Source organism: Pteropus medius, unplaced genomic scaffold (assembly GCF_902729225.1).
Source record: "Pteropus medius unplaced genomic scaffold, Ma_sr-lr_union100, whole genome shotgun sequence".
Taxonomy (NCBI): domain Eukaryota; kingdom Metazoa; phylum Chordata; class Mammalia; order Chiroptera; family Pteropodidae; genus Pteropus; species Pteropus medius.
In genome coordinates, this window is record NW_024351611.1 from 21,386 (window position 1) to 43,602 (window position 22,217).

General features: G+C 46.5%; 1 pseudogene; it reads left to right on the forward strand.

Annotated features, from left to right (window-relative positions):
* Nucleotides 1–2,200: 2,200 nt before the first annotated feature.
* LOC120587062 (carcinoembryonic antigen-related cell adhesion molecule 6-like) overlaps nucleotides 2,201–22,217 on the forward strand; it is a 31,898-nt pseudogene continuing 11,881 nt past the window's right edge.

The window sequence follows — 22,217 nt, forward strand, 5'->3', positions numbered from 1 at the left end:
GAGCCCCTAACAGTGAGAGTTGGACCTCTATTCGCTCCCCGAATACCACAGTCTCCCCGTCTGACCTTGGGAGGGACGTCTCCTCTCCCGGGGAGAAGGGGAGACCCTGGGTGGCAGCCTGTGTCCTTCCTCTTCCCACGGAGACCTGACCTGGCACAAACCCTGCAGCCTTTGCCTCAGGTGCACTCACCACTCTGCGTGAAGGGGGCTCACTCTGATATCAAAGGAAGTCAGGGGGCAATTCCCGGCCCCCAGGTCCATGGGGACACCTCTCAATGGTCCCTGATGGCCTCTCACCAGCCCGTGCTGTTCTGGGACAAGGGGAGCTTTCTGTGCAGGATGGGACAGGGGAATACAGGATCTGGGTTGCTTCCATCTCAGAGGCGCTGAGGGTCCCACAGGGTCTCCCCTCCCCTAACGGAGAAATCCATGGGGTCCCCTGGCTGAGTCTCCACGTGCAGATGCTTCAGCTCCTGGGCCCTGTGGGGAGGCTTAGAGCAGATGACAGACAGGGACACAGATGACATGGGTGCTCTGAAGTATGATGGGGGAAGCACAGGGTGATGTGTGGACCAGCCCCCCAGGCCAGTTCCCAATCCTGAAAGACTCAAGACCCCTCAGCAGGTCCCTCTTCTGAAACCTCAGAGACAGAGAGCTCCTCCTAAAACAGCACGTCCCCCTGGGGGGACAGTTCTCCTGACACTGGACCTGAAATATTCTGGACAACACCTGTCCTCTTTCTGGGCTAACCCAACACTGGGATAGTCAGGTGGCCTGGGACCTGCAGTGACCAGGACCTGAGGTGACCTGCCCCTCAGCCTGGAGTTCAGAGGCCACCTCTGCCCAGAGCTCAAATTTAGCTCCCACCCTCCGGAGCCTGGTCAGCATCCCTGGTGCAGCCCTGACACTGGCCACAGGTCTCCTCACGCCCTCCAAGGGGCAACATTGAGACACACAGACAACAACACACAGGAAATTAACACAGGAACCTGGCTTTGGCAAAGGAGGTGGAGAAAGAGCCTGATTTCCATCCCACAGACTCCCTGGGCCCCTCTCACGTGCCTGCTCTGTCCCTATGCTTCCCCTAGGGGCCTAGGAGCACCTGCTCTCTCAGGGGTCCCTGTGCACCTCCCCACTTCCTGCCTGGCATCACCCATAGGGAAGGCAGGGTGACCCCAGGAAAGTCCCCCAGGCAGAGGACAGAGGCAGCCCCAATGGTCAGGGGGCACATGGACAGGCTCTGAGACAGAGCTCTGCCAACAGACACAGAGAGAGGGTCTCTCTGAAGCGGACCCACGAGAACCAGGGAGCCCACAGCCACTCGACCTCCCACCAGCATCCTCTCTTCCCAGAACACACGGGTCACCTCCCCTTCACACCCAGGAACTGTAGCTCCTTCGGAGACACCTGGTTCTGGGTCTCTGTCCCAGGAATCAGAGGCCAGGTTGGTGACACGGGAGATGGAAGGTGGGTCCCTTCATCAGTCACCACCAAGCTTGCCCCTTTCTCACCCTCAGAGTCATCTCTGTGACCTTCCTGCTTTGAGGAAATCCAGCCTTCCCAGAGCATTTGAGAACAGGGGGAGACCCCGGTGCCCAGCTGGGTTTCTGTGTCACAAACAGAAATAATCCTTCGGGTGTGGGGACCTCTTGGATCTCTGTGTGGTGCTGACAAACTCAAGGCCAGGACACAGCACAGGCCAACGGCGAGGTCATCCTCTCAGAGGACAGGGGTCCCCATCAGCCTTGTCACAGAAAGTGTGCTCCCAGGCCAGTATGATCAGCCTCCCCTGACAGCTTGTTAGATGTGGACTGTAGGGTCCACTGCACATCTTGAGTCAGAATCTATATTTTAACAGAATCTTCAGACTCTCCCTGTGCACGGGAGAGGGGATGGCCTGTCACACCCCACATCCTGTGTCTCAGCCTGGCCAGGCACCGGCATTAGTTGGGCAGCTGCTGAAGCAGCATTTAAGGTATCACCTGGGCACGATATCTTTATAAAGTTCCACAGGTGATTTTCATGGACAGCAAAGGTGACATCCTTTGGACAAGAGTTCCGATGTGGCCCCCAGGGCTCCTGCTCTAAAGGTGACAGCAAGGAAAGATGAGGAAGGGCAGCGGGGGGGCTGCTGTGCACCCACTGCAAGCCTCAGTCTTGTGCTCATCCAGACAGTGTGTGTGTCTGTGAGTTGTGTGTGTGTGTGTGTGTGTGTGTGTGTGTGTGTGTGTGTAGGGTGAGGAGTCACAGCAGAAGAAGGCAGAAGCCTCAGCAGTTTCAGGAAACAGAAATGTAGACAGAAGCTAAACGGGAAGGAGGGGCAGGAGAGGCAGGGTTGTGGCCATAGACCCCTCCCCCGCACACGTGACCAGGGACATGCTCCTGCCTGGGAGGAGGCCCAGGGCAGCAGAAGAGGAACAGCAGATCAGGCGCCTTGAAACAGAGGTGCCTGTGAGCGTTTCTGGAGCCCAACTGTTCTCCCACAGGGACAGACAGAGCAGACAGCAGTCACCATGGAGCCCTCCTCAGCTTCTGCCCCCAGATGGTGTGTCCCCTGGATGGGCATCCTGCTGGCAGGTGAGGGGGGTCAGTTCCCTGGGGGTGGACAGGAGACTGGGAGACAGAGACTGGCGGGGGTCTCCTGGGGAGGATAAGGCTCTGAGAGAGGACAGAGGGCTTCGTTTGGACCTGAGGGGAGAGGACAGGGGAGAGAGTAGGATGGGGGAGGGGGCCAGCAACAGGGAACCCTCATAAACTTGAAGGGCCAGGAAAACCTCAGCCAGGGTAAGTTTGACAAGTTATTCATTGCTGAGCAGTAATTTTTTAAAACTGGTGGTAATGAGAACAATTTATGTCCGGGTGACATCAGCAAAAGCTTCACCAGGGGCTCTACACATTGTCCTTACCACCAGCCTCAGAAAGGGGCAGATACTCACCAGGAGGTGGAGGGCCCTGGGAACACACATTCATTCACCCACAGATGTTTGCAGCCTGTTGCAGGCACTCGGGATGCAATGAGATCAGACAAGCCCCAGCCCTCACTGAGCTCATATTCCATGGTAAAGAGACAGACAAAGAAAGGTCTAGAATATGATGTCAGGTACTGACAAGTGTCATGAAGGGAACAGGGCAGGGAAAGGTCCAAAGGTGAAGATGGAAGGACTTTAAAGGAGGCGGTCAGGGAAGGTGTCTCCCACAGACACCCCTGAGATGCAGAAGGTGTCTGAGGGCAGTGAGGGGGTGAGCCAGGCAGACACCTGGGGAAGAGTGAACAGAGAAAGTAACAGGTTCAGACGTGCTGAAGTGATGGAGGTCATGCTGCTGACTTTGACCGTAGAAGACTCCCACACTCTCTCTCTCCCTCCACACACCCAAACTTCAAGTCCAAGAGGTGAAGAGAACTTCTCATTCACCAGGGCCTCATCTTTCCATTCCAATGCATAGATCCAAATATTGATCAATTGCTCTCTTCCCTCCTAGTCTCACTCTTAACCTCCTGGAACCCACTCGCCACTGCCCAACTCACTATCGTGCTGACCCACGCTGCCGAAGGGAAGAATGTGCTTCTCCCTGTCCGCAACCTGCCTGAGGGTCTTGTAGGCTATGCCTGGTACAAAGGAAGACATGTGAACAGCAACCATCAAATTGCATCATATGTAATAGAACGTCAAGAAAACACTCCTGGGCCTGCACACAGCGGTCGAGAGATAATATACCCCAATGGATCCCTGCTGATCCAGAAGGTCACCCTGGAGGACACAGGATACTACACCCTACAAGCCATAAAGAAAACTTTTCATAATGAAGAAGTAACTGGACGTCTCCACGTATACCGTGAGTGATTCCTCTCTGTCCTCTGGGTGTCGGGTGGGGAATTCTACTTCACACACCCAGGATTGGCAGCCCTGGACTCTGCCTCCATGCCCCCTGCATTGCGTCCCATGATGTGCACACAGGCCTCATTTCTTAAAAGACTCAGGTTGGCTGACAGGTGAGAGGTGCCAACTCTGACTGAGACGCCTTTGGAGGAATCAAAGGTCCCACACAGGGCAATGTTCTCTGTCATCTGCACAGCAGAGCTACCCCCGCCCAACGTCACAAGCGGCAACTCTGACTCCGAGAGTTTTGATTTGCATTTTCCTAATGATAGTGACGTTGAGCATCTTTTCATGTGCTTATTGGCCATTTGTATATTTTCTCTGGAGGAAGGGCTTGCCGGTTTTTCCATCAGGTTATTTGGTTGTGTTGTTCTTGAGTTATAGGAGTTCCTTTTATATTCTGGATAGTAACCCCTCACACAATATGTGATTTGCAAATTATTTTCCCTCGTTTCCTAGATCACCTTTGACTCTATTCATTGTGTCTTTGGATGAACAGAAGTTTTCATTTGGACGAAGTCCAATTTATCTTTTTTTCTATCGCCCATGTTCTTAGGGTCATATTAAAGAAATCATTGCCAAGTCCAGTGTCATGAAGCTTCTAAGAGTTTTACAGTTTCAAGTCTAATCTCTGGGATTAGATCAGTTGGAGGTAACTTCTGTTCATGGTGTAAGGCAACGGTCCACTTATTTGTTTGCTGGTGGTTATTGCTGCTCCTCACCATTTGTTGAACAGACTGCTCTTTCTCCATCGAATGGTCTTGGCTTCTTTGTCAAAATCATTTGATCACGTAATCAAGGCTTTATTTCTGCATCTCCACTGTATTCCATGGGCTATATGTCTGTCTTTATGCCATTGTCACATTTAGTTCCTTTAGCTCTGTGGTAACTTCTGAAATCAGGAAATGTGAGACCTCAAAGTTCATTCTCTTTTCTAAGATTGTCACAATCATTTGGGTCCCTTGAGGCTCCACATAATTCTAAGATAGATTTTCCTATTTCTGCACAAAAAAGTCATTGAGATTTTGACAGGGATTGTACCAAATATGTCAATAGTTTGGGGTATACTGACATCTATCTTGGCAATATTATTTCCAACTTATGAACATGGATGTCTTTCCATTAATTTATTTCTTCTGTAATTTCAGAAACGTTTGATAGTTTTCAATGTATGCATCTTACATCTCCAGGTTAAATTTATTCTTAAGTATTCTATTTTTTCTGATGTTAACGTAAATGAAATTATTCACTTAATTCTATCTTGGAATGTTTATTGTTATTGTAAAGAAATGGAACTGATATTGAGTATTTCCTCTCCTGCGGCTTCACTAAATTTATTAATTTTAACATTTTTTTTTGTTTGTAGGTGTAACCTTTAGAATTTTCTACGTGTGAGATTTGGCTGTCTGATAAAAGAGACCATTTTTCTTCTCCCTTTCCAATTTGTATGTCTTTTATTTCATCTTCTTGCCTAATTGTCTTGGCCAGGGTTTCCGTATTATCTTGAGTAAGTGGTAAAAGCAGCATCCTTGTCTTGTTCATGGTCTTAGTAAAGGTTTTGTGTTTCTCCATGGAGTATTATGTTAGCAGTGAGATTTCACATATGGCTTTCACCATATCGAGTAGTTTCCTTCTATTTCCACAGTCCCTGTCATTTGTTACAACCGTAACCACTTCTCTCTGGAGATGTCCTTCACAGTGAAACTCACTCCACAGGCCAGAAAGTAGAATCCTGTTCAGACTGTGAAATCCTTCAGATGGAACCTCTCCACGTCCAACATCATGGAGACTGGGTTGGGCTGTCTTTAGTGCTTAATAAATTATTTAACAGGAGCTAAATGCCTCCCCACCTTCTGTAAAGCACTGTTGGCCCCAGAGAAGGACAGGGCTGGTAAGCTTGCCTTCCCCAACATACACGGAAGTTCACATGAGGAATAGAACCTGATTTTTTTTTTAAGTCAAAGAGATGTCTAGGAATAGATCAGTAAATGATCACAAGAAAAAATTCCACCTGATGATGAGGATGCTGGACACGAGGGCTGAGAAAGGATTCCCAGTGGTGATACAGGAGTGATGTCCAGGAGGACAGGTCAAGGTCACCCTGGGGTGGTCTGCAGTCAGAGAGGAGGTACAGCCCTCTTCGTATAGGTTGTCACCTGAACGACACCTGTCCTTCTGCAGAGACCAGGGCCGTCCCCCGGTGACCTTGAAAGAGCTCACTATAGACTATGAGCCCCCAGGTACCAGACCCACTCTCAGTCAGTCACCTCTTCTGTTTCTCCACAGAGACAATGGTAAAGCCCTCCATCTGAGCCAGCAATGCCACAGTCACGGGACACAAGGACACCTTGTTTCCGATCAGCCTCCCAGATGACAGTGGGATCGCCATCCAGTGGTTCCTCAGTGCCCAGCATCTGTGGCTCAGGGAGGGGATGCAGCTGTCCTGGACAACAGCACCCTCACCTTGGTCCCGTCAGGAGGGGGGCCCTGGGGTCATCACTGTGAGGTCTCCAACCCCATCAGTTCCAAAGAAAGTGAGCCCCACAGGCTGGATGTGAACTATGAGTGGTCCTCTTCCCGTTCTCTATGTTATTAAACTCTGAATCAATTGTCTACTTATCTAAAAATGCTGGTTATGAAGCACTGTTTTATAATTTTGTTGTGAATAAACAATGATGATAGAAAGTCCTTACAACTCTTGCATTGAGTCAATAAGTGACCAAAAATGTGAACTGACACTGTCATTATTGTTGGCTTAAGGCCACATTTCACCTCTGGTTGCTATCAGTTATGTCAACTCCATCATGGAGGTGACACCAAGTCCCTCAGAGGACAGACAGTGGTTATGCGATGAGGGCTGGGAGCACATGATAAGCTCACAGGAATCACAGCTCTATCCCTCCTCCAGGGGGACGTCCTGGACGCTGATCTGGACAATTGGAATGGACAGGAGGACACACATGCAGGTGGTAACACCAACACAAAATGCACTTGACACAAAGCAATCTGTCCACATCATCCTGGTCAGAGCCAGGAGGAAATGGGTTTGGAGGACCTGGGTCTCAAGTTGAGACCCTGGGTCAGGGGCCAACCCAGACTGAAGAAACAATCTCAAGAGAGTTCCACCCACATCTATGACCCCATCCCATCTCAGCCCACATGAGCAGAACCTCCTGAAGGGTAATGTGTGACTCAGGGACACGAGTCTTCTGTGGAGAGGGGGACCCCTTAGCTGAGACTCAATGATAGAGGGGCATATGCAGGACAAGATCTCTCTTCACTTGAGATTCCACGATCGTGCTAGAAAGATGCACACAGAGAGACACCTGCTCATGGGAAACACTAGCCCGCGATGAACCATGCTATGCTAGAGGTGAACCCCCAAATCCTGGGGCGTTTCACACCATCCATGCCTGCACCAGCCCCCGCAGGCTTTGTCCTCCTAGGCCAGGAATGTTGCAATTCCCAGCCTCCAGGGACTGTCACCCCACTAAGTCACAGGGATTCCTGGACACCCAGATGTCCCTAAAGAGGGGGCTACAGTTTGGCCATGTGGGGTCTGCATTCATTCTCCCCTCAAACCCCTCAGGGTCCTGGAGGCTCTCTTTTTGGATCTTTCTATCTCCAGGGGTACTGGAGACTGTGCAGCCTGAATCCCAATTAGGAAGAAGCTGCCCCTACACTCCTCCTGACTCTATGTGGACAGCTGAGCACAGGTGGGCACAGAGTGCACACTCCAGGGGGCACCCTCACCTACAATACAGCACCCAGTGCTTATGGGACGATCAGCACTACCCTGGCCAGTGCTGCTGACCCTCTATCCTCTCACCACTCGTCATCATGAGGGGTTCAATCCCCTCTTTCTGTACCTGTCCACAAGGAGCATGTGACCCACCTCAGCATCCCCAGCCTCGGTGCAGGGGTGGGGGCTTCCCCACAGACCTGCTAAGGGGCCTCATACAAAGAAGAGACAGGACTGGCGATCCAGGAGAGGAGCCTCCAATGCTCCCACCCAGGCAGGGGACTGGTCAGCAGCATGCAGGGCCTCTCCTGGGGCTGAGCTCTCACCCTTTCCTCAGGCCGCCCCGGAGAGGACCAGGAGTCTGACCACATCTTTGAGGTGGCCTCTGGGGAGGACACCTGAGTATAAGTGGCTGTGATGTGAGGAGGTGGCTATAAAATGTGTTCAGTGGGATGGAGGTGCCAGTAGAGAGAAGCCTGGGGACAGAGCCAGATCTGATCTGAAGAATGCACAGGAGCAGAGAAGGGAGGAGTGAGCAGAAAACTTCCCTCCTCATTTTCGAGGACGATAGGAACAGTGCTCTGAGGGAAGTGGCTACATGGGGTCCATCGGGGGCCCTGTCGGGTCTCTCCCCGAAGGGCATCTCCTGGGTCATTGTTCAAGAGGAGGTGCCATTGCCCCAGCCTGGCCCTGTGGAGACTGACTGTACCCTGCTTGCCCTTCTCAGGCCACTTCCTCTGTCCCTCTCCAGCCCTGGAATCACCAGGCCCCTGTATAATGGAAATTTGTAGGCATCGTGTCCCTGAGACATGTGTCTGAGACACACATCAGAAAATGTCCCTCATCTCTAGGACTGGAAGAGGGAGTAAGGGAGTTCCCCCATGTTTTACAACAGGTGCCAACCCCAGGTTAGACAACTACTGCCCCCAGTCCATCTGCAGAGGGTCCTTCCCCATCCTAGTTGCCCTAGAGCCACAGTGAGACCCACAGGGCCCAGGCCCTCCTAGAAGCGCTCATACTGGACAGATGCTTGCCCAAGGTACCCGATTTCTGTGCATGGGAGAACGGGCTGTGCAGTACTGCCTGTGTCTTTTAAATCTTTGGTTCTTGATTAAAAATGTAATTCTACCAAAAGTTATGGGGGCCTGCTCATATGGTGCCCCCAGGAATATCATGACCTAAATGCTCATACTACAAAAGGGTGATTAAAAATGAGTTAATCATCCTACTATAAAGTTGGAGAAAAAGAGAGAGAAGAAGAAAAAAGTTCATTTTAAAGTAGAAAACAATAAACTAGAAGATAAATATAAAATCAAGAAGATCCACACACCCAAAATTACTTTCTTGAAAAGGTTTATCATTTTTTTTAACACCTCTGGAAAAACGTGTCAACAAAATAATAGAAAAACCACAAATAAGGCATATGAACAGTGGGAAAGCTACAGCAGAAACTGAAAATTCTTTTAAAATCTTCAGGACAATACAGTTGGTAATTTAGACAAAATTGAAAACATTCCTAGAAAATTAGAAATAACAAACACTAACTCAAGAAGAAATAGGAAACCTGACTTGTACCATAAGCATTAAAGAAAATTTAGTTAACAGTTAAAATATTTTCACACAAATGCCCACTCATAGACATGTGCTCTTACACATATACATAAGTGCCACATGTGTGTATACTCAAAAAATAACACAGATGGCCTTAAAATATATATAAATATTTCCATGGAGAAAAATATGAATCTTGGCTCTAACTCAGACCATACAATAATCTTTTAAAAATTGACAAAAAACTGGGGCTTCATGTCAAGATAGCAGAGTAGGTAAAAACTATGCTTGCCTCCACTCACAACCATATCAAAATTACAACTAAACTACATAATAGTCATCACTGAAAGTCACCTGAAGCCTTGCTAAACAGAAGTCCGACACTGAACGCATGCAGCAGAGGGCCACTTCAAGACTGGTAGGAGGGGCAGAGATGTGAAATGGGCTGGTCCAACACTTGCATGAGGCAATTGAGAATCAGGAGAAATATCTTGGCTGTGGAGGTCTCCCGGAAAAAACGAAATGCCCCGGCTCCACACCAGGGTCCCCAGCCCAGGGATCCAGGGCCTGGAAGAGAAGTTCTCACAACTCTGCCTGTGAAAACCAGTGGAGATTGTGGCTAAGTGGGACAGAGGGCTGAGGGAGTCGCAGACTTATCCTCCAAGGGGACCCACGTGGATTTACTCCATGACAAACTCACTGGCTCTGAGCTCCAGCGCTGGAGCATCAGCTTGAGAGGCACCAGGGACATGGGGAGGAACTGAGTTGTCTGGCTTCAGGGCAAGGGCTAAAGGGGCAGATTTCTCCCTACAGAAGGGCTGGCACTATTCATTGTTACTTTGTTGAGCCCTTCCCTGCTGGGCCTGCAGACCCAGGTGGGCACCATATCTGAGTCTCCATAAACATAACTAACACTGGCCACCCGCCCTGGTGATTCCCTAAGACCCTGCCCCTCCCATCTTATGGAACCACCTAAGCCACTTTCAGTGAATTTTCCATACAAATGACCTGTCTTGGCTCATGCTGAAAACTTTCCTAAAATCTCTCAAAGGTTCACAAACCCCAAACAAGCAGCATACGGCCTCACAGTGCCCCATACCTTTTGCTGAGCAGCCCCAATCTTGGCATTAGAGGCAGCCAGCCTCAGTTTGAGGCTTGGCCTCTCGAAACTCTTCCAAGCCCAGTATGGTGGTAGCCATCTGTGGATTCTTCAGTGACTCAAGTCAGGTAGTCCCGGGCAAGCACAGGTGGCAACTGAATGTGGGCTTCAGCAGGGCCCCTCCCTGTGGGCCCTGGTCTGTACACCCTGTGGGTAACCACGGTCTAAGCCAAAGCACTACCTGGGGTTACATCTGAAGATGGCACACCCAAAGGGCAGATAGAGCGGGCACCAGAGTCCTGCTGAAGTGACTCCTGCTCTGTAGGGTCAGACCCCGCACAATGGCTCCTCCCCTGGTCATGACCATGCATCACAACCAATCAGCCAGAGAGTCATCCCTCCCATTGATGATCAAAGAGCAGCCAAGGCTTATCTGCAATAGGAGGGCACACACGAGCCACACAATGGACGTACCTGGAAGACCCAGCTCAAGTGACCAGCGACGGCTGTGTCACTGGGCTCCACAGCACACCTACTACATAACACCACTCTACTAAGACCAGGAGACATAGCAGCTCTACGTAACACATGGAAACAAACACAAGCAGGCGGCCAAAATGGGAAGACAAAGAAACATGTCCCGAACAAAAGAACAGAACAAAACTCAAAAAAAAAAAACGAAAAAATAAGATAAGTAATTTGCCATGTAGAGTTCAAAAATTTGAAGACAAGATGTGCCCAATGAATTTCAAGTAAGAAGAGGAGAGATGGAACATAGTAGAACTTTAACAAAGAGATAGAAAACATAAAAGTGGAGATAGAAAACATAAAAATTTACCACTCAATAATGAAGAATACAATAACTGAAATGAAGACTATCTTAAGAGGAATTAACAGTAGAGTAGATAAAGTAGAGGATTGAATCAGCGATTTAGAAGATAAGGTAGCAGAAAACAAAACAAATACAAAAAAAATAATTTTTAAAAATGAGGATAATATAAGAGGCCTAACAGACATATGAAAAGATGCTCAAGGTCACTAGTCATCAGAGAAATGCAAATTAAAACCACAATGAGATATCACCTCACACCTGTCAGAAAGGATATCAACAATAAATCAAAAACAGCAAGTGCTGGCGAAGATATGGAGAAAAGGGAACCCTCATACATAGTTGGTGGGATTGCAAATTGATACGGCCACTATGGAAAACGATATGAAGATTTCTCAAAAAACTAGAAATGGATATACTTTTTGACCCAGCAATTGCACTTCTGGGTATTTCCCCAAGAAAACGCAAACAATAATTCGTAAAGATCTATATTTGTGGCAGCACAATTTACAACAGTCAAGATATGGAAGCAACATAAATGCCCATCAACAGACGATTGGATAAAGAAATTATGGTTCATGTATACAATGGAATATTACTCAGTCATTAAAAAATAAATGAAATCCTACCTTTTGCAACAGCACGGATGGACCTAGAGGTTATTATGTTGAGTGAAATAAGTCAGAGAAAGATAAATACCATGTGATTTCACTTATATGTGGAATCTAAGGAACAAAAACAAACCAAACTAATCAAAAACGGACTCACAAATATAGTGGACAATTTGGTGACAGACAGAGGGGTGGGGATTTGGGGGGCTGGGAGAATGGGGTGAAGGATTAAAGAAGTACAAATTAGTAGTTGATAGTTGGGCACGAGGACAGGGAGCACGGCACAGGGAATGCAGTCAGCATTAATATGATGGCTAAGTGGAGGGCCGGGGAGAAAGGGAGCAATTGGGGGAATCATTTTATGAACAATATGGATGTCTAACCAATGTACTGTATACTTGAAACTAATTTAAATAAATACATTTATTTTTGAAAAATGAGGATAGTACAAGGGTCCTCTGGAACAATGTCAACCATGCTAATATTTGCATCATAGGAATACCAAATGGAGATGAGAGCAAGAAGTTGAAAAGCTATCTGAAAAAGTAATGACTGAAAACTGTCCTCATCTGGTCAAGGAAGTAGACATATAAGCCCAGGAAGTGCAAGAGTCCCAAATGAGATGAACTCAAAGAGGCCCACACCAAGACATGTCATAACTAAAATACGAAAGATTCAAAACAAAGAGAGAATCTTAAAACAACAAGAGAGAAGCAGTGAGTTACCTGTAAGGGAGATCCCTTAAGACTTAGTTTATTTCTCCACAGAAACTTTCCAGTCCAGAAGGGATTGGCAGGAAATACTCAAAGCGATGAAAAGCTAGGATCTACAACAAATAATGCTCTACCCAGCAATGCTATGATTAAGAATTGAAAGAAAGATAAAGAGCTTCTCAGACAAGAAAAACCTAAGGAGTTCATCATCATTTAGCCAGTATTACAGAACATCTTAGAGGGACTTCTGTAAGAAAAAGAAGGAAAAACAAAAAAATATAAATATAAATAATAAAATGGCAATAACTACACATCTAGCAACAAATACTTTAAATGTAAATGGGTTACATGCTCCAGTCAAAAGACGCAGGGTGGCTAAATGGATAAGAAAACAAGACCCTTATGTATGCTGCCTACAAGAGATTCATGTCAGATCAAAAGACTAAAAGTAAAGAGATGAAAAAGATGTTTCGTGAAAATGAAAACAAAAAGCTGTAGTGGCAATATTTATACTAGACAAAATAGACTTTAAAACAAAGGCTCTACCAAGAGACTAAAAAGGACCCAGTTATCCTACTACTGGGTATTTATCTGAGCAAACCCAAAACACTACTTTGAAGGGACATGTGAATCTATAGGTTCATTGTAGTACTATTTACAATAGTCAAGATATGAAGGCATCCTGGGTGTCTATCAATGGATGAATGGATGAAAAAACAGGTGGTGTGTGTGTGTGTGTGTGTGTGTGTGTGTGTGTGTGTGTGTGTGTGTTTGTGTGTGTGCGCGTGCACGATGCAATGTTACTCAGCCAGAAAAAAAGATTAAAATCTTGCCATCTGCAACAACATGGGTGGACCTAGAGGATATTGTTTTGGGTGTAGTCAGTCAGAGAAAGACAAATGTCTTATGTGCCATCTAGAGAACAGGCTAAACAAACAACGGAAACAAGCTCATAGGTACTGAGAACATTTTGATGGTTGTCAGATCGAGGAGTAGGGGGATGAAGGAAGCAGGGAAAAGATTAAGAGGTACAAATTGGTAGTTACAAAATAGCCATGGGGATGTAGAATATAGCGGGGGGAATATAGTCAGTAGTATTGTAAGGTGTCATTTAGGTGTCAGATGCATACTGGATTTATCGAGTTGAACACTTCATAAATTACATAAATGGATAATCACTGAGTTGTGCACAGGACACTAATATAATAGTGTCCTGACAAATATACGGGAAAAAATAAAAATATTAAAAGATTTTTAACGTATAAGACAGAATAGGGGATCAAAGAGCCTATGATTTGGGTGGTGGTCAAAGAACCCCAGAATGATGAGCACAGGGAATTGCTACGTCAGACAAAATAGAGGGGGAGGGGACAGGAGACTCCTAAATCATCAGAGAAACAGTTAGGTACCACAGGCAGTGAGTGAGAAAGTCCAAAACTGACCAGTAGACATTCATAGTAGGCAGCCAACCTATTGGTTTGATCCGATGTTTTTGGTCCAGTTAAGCATCAGGCAACAAAGCAAGGAACCACAGGGATTAACAAAAAAGCTATACTGTGAAAATTTGCTCTGAAGCACCCCCACAGATTCTACCAAAAAACATGAGACAGGCATGCTGACTGTGCTGTTTTATGCTTCCTCTTCCTCTCCGACTTCTGGCTCACTTTCTAGTCACACCTGTTTTGTGTCACCCGCTGCCTTCCTAGACACTCCTTCTCTTCAGTATCCTCCTTGGTAAAATGGACAGCTGATGGTCTCATATTCACAGGGTGATATAATAGAAAACAGGCCTTATTAAAAATGTAATATGTTAAATAGATGGGAGCTACCAACTTCTCCCGCTTTGCCCATTCCTGCCTCAGATGTGTTCTCCTAGGGCCCCACCCCATAACTCTATCCTAGCCCTGTGATCAATCTTTGCCAGCTGAGGGGCACGACAACATGTCATCAAAAAGAAATGGAGACTGATCTTACAGCCCCATTTCTGCTCTTTGTTACTTCCCAAGATCACTCTTCAACCTAGAAACTGGGACCATCTCCCTGTTGGATGGGTGGGGCCTACTGACATGCCCCAAAGGGAGGGGTATGTACGTTTCATAATGGGCATTGTGTCACGGGATGATGCGAGGGGCGGCTTGTGATCTCACAAGCTGGCAGATACTTCGGAACTTATGTCCAGTTACTCATTTTGACGCGACGAGTAACTAGTCCTGTGCCCTTTGGAAAATGAATAGAAAGCTACCTCGCATTTCCCCGCCTCAGCCCCAGCCCTCACCTCCTCTTCCTTCACACTCTCGCTATCCAACCCACCTTCCTTCCCTGGCTCCTCGCCCTGCTGTCCCTCATCTCACGCCCCAGCGACACTCGCCTCCCTCCAGTTTCCCTTCTCTAATGAGTGCCAGCCGTGCCCACCACCCTCCCTTAAACATTTCTCTCTGACCAGTTTTTCCTCTGTTCCTCCCTAGACCATCCACTAGTCACCTGTTCATCGTGGTCCTCTTCCTGTCACCACTCTCTATCTACACCCCTAAACCACCTCCTAGGCCCCCTTTCTAATCCTTTGGACCCTGGTCCTTGCCAGAGCTCCGGCCATCCCAACCAGACCAGATGATTCACAGATATCATCCTGGAGAGGTCTTTTCCCTACTAGTGGGACAGACCGGTGCAGTTCAGAATGTGGATTGCCAGGAGCCTGACCTGGAGAACAGAGGAAATCGGTGATAATGGAACAACCAACATTCAGTGGCCTTGGAGGGTAAGCTCTGCTAATGCCTGGACTCCCTTTTCCATGATGGTGGTTTTCAGCCATGACTAGATGCTGGTTCTCTTACTATCTGTCTTTTGCCTTCATCCTCAGCTTCTCAATCCTCTGCAGATGCCAAAGACACCCTATACAAGTTCCTTTGTCTGAACAGTCTGATCCTTTCCTCTTCTGCCTGGTCAGCCAGCCTGCAGAGGCTTCTACTTTTTTAATTGGCTTCTCAGTGAAACCTGGCCTGTGCCTACAGGACAAACAGCAGGACCAGTCACACAGAAGACAGAGAATAGTGAAGAGTGGAAAGCATCTAATCTGTTCTCCAGGAAGGTGAGTCCAATTGACCTACCCTGAGTTAAAGTGCTTGCAAGAATGGGTGACCCCCGAGAACTGACACACAGGGCACAAGTCTCCTACTATAGATAGATGCGGACTCAAGATTTTTTTCATCTGATTCCTCCAAGACTCCATTTTTCTGCATCCCAAGATTCCAGAACTTTGCCAGGGCCTTTCTTCTCTTGAGAAATGCCTCCTACAGAGGTGGGGGGGTTGGGGGCTCCATTGTATTCTTGTCCAAGCTCTGAATGTTGAGCTGCTCTCTAGTCTGCTACCGTACCCCAGAATGTGACAGGTAGTAGAGTCTGGATGGCAAGGATACGTCCAGATCCTACCCAGATGATAGCATCAGAAGAACAGAGGACATATTAAAGTGCTCTCCTCAATCTGATATATATATATATATATTTAATGCAATCTAAATAACAATTCTAACATATATCTTTAGAGACCTGGACAAGCTGATTATAATATATAAAGAAAGGGAAAGGGTGAAGAATAGCCAAGACTCTCTTAAGAACTGGTAGGAACAATTGCCCTGCTAAATATCAGAACTTATTACTAAAATTACAGGAATCAAGATTATGTAGTACCGGCGCAGGCAAGAACAAATAGACAACTGGCCTGGAAAACAGTTCAGACGGAGACACACATAAGCGGACACTTACCTTAGGTGAGAGTAGCATAGTAGAGCAGTGGAGATAGGACTATCTTTTCAATACTTTGGTTCTGGGTCCATTAGATACTCACGTGAACAAAACTTCAGCTAGACACCTACCTCACACTAAACTCAAAAATCCTTTTCAAATTTCCAGTCAAGATGGCAGAGTAGATAAACACTGTGCTTGCTTCCTTTCAAACCACATCAAAATTACAACTAAATTACAGAATACCCATCATTGGGAGTCGCCTAATTTCTATCTGAACAGAAGTCCTGCAACTGGAGACCCACTGAAGAGGCCACTTTGAGACTGGTAGGACTGGCAGAGACATGAAACGAACTGGTTCCACTCCTCAAGTGACGGTTGTGAATCGAGAGAAATATGTTGGCTGCCAAGGCCCCCCTGCAGAGTGAGGTTTCCACACTGGGCTCCCCAGCTAAGGGTTCCAGTGCCAGTAAGAGAAGTCTCCACAACTTCTGGCTGTGAAAACCAACAGAAATTTGGGCTGAGTGAGACAAAGGGGCACTAGAGGGGCAGATATTCTTCTTAAAGGACCTACATGCATGGACTTACTCGGTGATGGCTTGCTTGCTCTGAGCTCCACTCTAGAGCAGCTTTTCAAAAGATGCCAGGGACATATTGGGAGGAACTGACTTGTATGGCTTCTGGGCAAGGGCTGGAGAGGCAGCTTTCTCCCAGAGAGAAGTGCAAGCAGAGGGCATTGTTCCTTTGTTCAGCTCTCCCCAACCCAGCTTGCAGACCCAGGTGGGCACTATATCTGAGTCTCCAAAACATAGCAAACACTGGTCGCCCTGGTGATTCCCTGCGACACTACCCCATCTAATTTGTGGGCCCACCCAAACTGCTTCCAGTGGGTTTTCCATACAAATGACCTATTTTAGCTCATGCTGAAAACTATCCTCACTCAAACATTCACAAAACACAAAAAAGCAACATTTGGCCTCAGTGTGCCCCATACCTCTTGCTGAAAAGCCCCAATCTCAGCATTAGAAGCAGCTGGCCTTGGCCTCTCGAAACTCCTCCACGCCCAGCATGGGTGGCGGCCGTCTGTGGATTCCTTAGTGGCTCAAGTCCAGGTACCCTGTGCAGGACACAGATGGCAACTGAATGTGGGCTTCAGGAGGGTCCCTCCTGGTGGGCCCTGGCTGGCACGCCATGTAGGTGGCCATGGTCTAAACCTAAGCACCATCTGGGGTCACATTTGAAGAAGACACACCCAAAGGGCAGACAGGGCAGGCACTGGAACCCTGCTGAAGTGACTCCTGCTGAAGTGACTCCTGCTCTGTAGGGTCAGGCTCCGCACAACAGCTCCTCCCCTGGTCATGACCATGCATCACAACCAATGAGCCAGAGAGTCATCCCTCCCATTGATGATCAAAGAGCAGTCAAGGCTCAACTGCAACAGGAGGGCACACACGAGCCACACGACGGACATACCTGGAGGACCCAGCTCAAGCGACCAGGGACGGCTGTGCCACTGGGCCCCACAGCACACCTACTACATAACACCACTCTACTAAAACCAGTCACTCTACTAAGACCAAGCAGCCCTACGTAACACATGGAAACAAACACGAGTAGGCAGCCAAAATGGGAAGATAAAGAAACCTATCTGAAACGAAAGAACAGAACAAAGTTCTAGAGAAAACTCAACAAAATGGAGGCAAGCAATCTACCAGATGCAGAGTTCAGAACACTTGTTCTAAGGATGTTCAATGAACTTAGGAGAAAAGTAGAGAAACTCACTGAGAACTTTAACAAAGGGATAGAAAACATAAAAGTGGAGAGAGAAAACAAAAAGAACTAGTCAGGAATGCAGAAAACAATAACCGAAAATAAAACTATCTTAGGAGGAATTAACAGTAGATTTGATGAAGCAGAAGATCAAATCAGCAATTTAGAAGATAAGGTAACAGAAAACACCCAATCAGAGCAGCAGTAAGAAAAAAAAAGATAATTTAAGGGGCCTCTGGTACAGCATCAAGCGTACCAACATTCACATCATGGGGATTTCAGAAGGAGAAGAGAGAGACCAAGGAAATGAAAATCTATCTCAAGAAATAATGATGAAAAACTTGCCTAACCTGGTAAAGGAAATAGATATAAAAGCCCAGGAAGTGCAAGGATTTCCAAACGAAATGAACCCAAAGAGGCCCACACCAAGGCATGTCATAATTAAAATGCCAAAGGTGAAAAGCAGTGACTCTTCAAGGCACCAAGAGAAAAGCAGTTAGTTACCTGTAAGGGACTCCCATAAGACTCAGCTGATTTCGCCAGAGAAACTTTGCAAGACAGAAGGGACTGACATGAAACATCCAAAGTAATGAAAAGCAAGGACCTACAACCAAGATTACTCTACTCATCAAAGCTATCATTTAGAATCGAGGAACAGAGAGAGCTTCTCAAACAAGAAAAATCTAAGGAGTTCATCATCACTAAACCAGCATTCCAGAACATCTTAGAGGGACTTCTGTAAGAAAAAGAAAAAAAGATAAAAATATGAATATAAAATGGCGGTAACTACATATGCAGTAACAATTACTTTAAATATAAAGGGATTAAATATTCCAATCAAAATCCATAGGCTGGCTTAATGGTAGTCAGAAAAACAAGACACTTACATATGCTACTTACAAGAGATTCACTTCAGATCAAAAGACACACACATACAAAGGGGATGGAAAAAAAAAAAGATATTTCATGGAAATGGAAACAAACAAGAAAAGCTGGGGTGGCAATACCTATACCAAACAAAACAAACTTTAAAATAAAGGCTAAAACAAGGGACAAAGAAGGACCCAGTCATCTCATTTCTGAGCATTCATCTGAAGAAACCCAAAACACTAATCTGAAGGTACATGTGAAGCTTATGTTCATTGCAGCATTATATACAATATTACTCAGCCAAAAAAAATGAAATCTTGCCACCTGCAAGAACATGGATCGACCTAGAAGGTAATGTGCTGAGTGGAGTAAATCAGACAGACAAAGACAAATGTCATATGTAGAATGAATCTAGGGAACAGGATTAACAAACAATAGAAACAAGTTCATATATCAAAAGAACATTTTATTCTATTTTATTTTTTTAGGCAAGGCAACCCTTGCTTGACCTCACAGATTGCAAGGACCTTGTCAGCTTACAATTCCTCATTTATTTTACTTTATTTTTCCCATCCAATTACTAACCAGGCCCGACTCTCCTTAGCTTCCGAGATCAGACGAGATCAGGCTTGTTCAGGGTGGTATGGCCGTAGACTAAAGAGGGCATTTTAATGGTTGTCAGAGTGGGGGCTGGGGGAGTGGATGAAGTGGGAGGGGATTAAGAGGTACAGATTGGTAGCTACAAAATAGTCATGGGGATACAGAGTATAGTATGGGGAATAGAGCCAGTAGTACTGTAATAATTATGTACGGTATCCTATGGGTACTGGACTTATGGGGTGATCACTTCATTAGTTATATAAATGTTTAATCACTGTGTGGTATGCTTGAAATTAATATACTATTGTATGTCAACTATAATTCAATATAAAAAATTTAAAAATTGATAAAATTTATTAACCTTAGAATTTCTGGTTTTCTAAAAGATACTCAATTCTGTCTCTTTTATACATATACAAGTTTTAGATATACATATATATATATACACATACATATAGAAGGTGCTATATAAGTACCTTTGTATATCTATATGACAAATAAGCTGTATCCAAAATACATTAAACATTCTACAAAAGCAGTAGGAAAAAGAATGACAATCCAATTTTTTAAAAAATATTTTAAAAAAAATCTAAGAGACACTGAACAGGAAAACTTATGTAAAGCTGAATTTGCATTATTGTTTATTTGGAAAATGCAAATTAAAACCATTATGAAATGTCATTTCAAGCACTTGACAATGGCTGGTAGAAATAAAACTGTCCAACTCTCTGGACGGAGAATCTAAAATATATATACTTTAGAAGATGTTCCAGCAAATAGAATGGTATTTACCCCAAGGACATGAGTTTGACCCTGCAAAACACATGTATATGAATATTCACCTCAGTACTGTTCAGAAGAGCCCAAAACAGACAATCCCAATGTCCAACAGTACAATGATGACTGTTGTGCTGTATTCAAAGGAATATTTTATAACTTGAACAAGAGATGAGTTAGTGCTTCACACAACATGGATGATCCCTCATGCACAGACTTGAACAGAAGTCATCAGATGCAGAGGGAACACAATGGACGGTTGTCCTGAGCAAAGCTGCAGAAGGCTGAACTAACCCCCGGTGCTCGAGGTCAGAATGGAGGTGGCACTGGGGTCAGATCCGCTGGGAGGGGCAGGACAGCGTTTCCTGGTTCAGGCAAAGTTCTCTACCTCGATCTGGGTGGTGGTTTCATGGGCGGGCACACACAGAAGTTTATTGCAACATTCATGTTACTTGATGAGAAAAGGTCTGTAGGATTTCTCAGGTTACACAGAACAGCGATACCCACAAAGAAATCAAAGGGCATCTCCGCTCCAACCTCACACAACTCTCCCAGAGGAAAGGAAAAATAAGGATTACTCATTCACTCATTTGATTGGGCCGTATAACTTTCCTGTCAAAACCAGACTAGGAAAGGAGGTAAGAGTGCAGGCCCTTCTCACGAACAGAGATGAAAATCCCTAAACGAAACTGTACCGAGATCAGTCAGGAATTATCAAGTTGAGTTTGGGCCCCGGGAATGCAAATTGGGTTTAAGACTCAGAAATCAACCACTGCCTTTGATACATCAACAGATTAACGAGAAAATACTGTGTGGTGACGAGAAGAGCAGCAAATGGCCTTTGGAGAAATTCCACATCCACTCGGATTTGGACAATGCGGACACGGATGGCGAACATCGAGAAGAGGGGGGCTCCTTAGCCTGATGAAGGTACCTACAGACCTGCGGCAGACACCACACTCACTGGAGGATCCCTAGAAGCATCGTTTCATCAGGAGCGAGGCAAGGCTGTCTGTGTTGGCCACCTGGACTCCAACCCTCTGGGCCTCAACCTCCTACAAGAGCTCTCACTTGGCCTCACCCATGGGGACAGCTCAAGGGCAGGGGCAGAGCCACAGTCGGGGCTGGTGCGTGGAAGCCCTGCTTGGGGTCAGAGTGTCCTGAAGAGACCTGGACCTCAGGGAGGGCAGCTCCCGTGGACAGGAGAACCAGGCTCCAGGTTTCAACCTCAGACCAAAGACCTGACACACAGAAGGTTCCCTGAGTGCACCAGAGATAAAGGGGCCACGAGGAGACACTCTGCTTGTGGCAGATGGGCAGAAAACAAGGAAAATGTGTGAGCTTCCTATTGCAAGGCCCACAAGTGACCCAGAGCTCGCCTCCTGCAGCAGCAGCCTGAGTGAGCATACAGCTAAGCCGGAGACTAATGGGGGTGGGGTGGACATGCTCCTCTCTAGCGGGAGGAACTGCAAGGTCTCAAACAAAGGGTGCGAATGTCTGATCCTGCCATGGGGATGACAGGGACATGTATGCGGAGTGACTCAACCCTTAAGGGCCACAGATTCACTGTCATTTACCCCAGTGCTCACACACAAATGGTAGGGGCATCTGGGCGCTGAGTGTCCAACCCGCGCTGTCCAATGTCCCTGGAGCCAGTTCCCTCTCTAATGACTTGGGCCCTGGGGTTGGTCTTAGGTCACCAGTCCATGCTGTCACATGCTCCAATGTGAGGTTCTGCCCTGGGGACCCCAATATCTGTGCCAGGAGCTTTGCTCCCTAAGCAAATCTAAAGAGTAATTGAGGGCTGGGGGTTGCCTCAGTAAAAACTTTTGCATTTATTTGTCTCAGATGATGGAAAAGGTCCACGGAAGATCAGGAAGGAGCACGAGTGCCCCCTAGTGGGTCGTTTCTGCTAGAAGAGAAATACAAGGTGCAGGAGACCTGAGCCATTAGGGCTGACCTTGGACAAAGGACATCTACAGGTTCAGGAGGACTGGAACTGAAGATGCAGGAGGAGGGGAGATTGGAGGTGGGGGCAC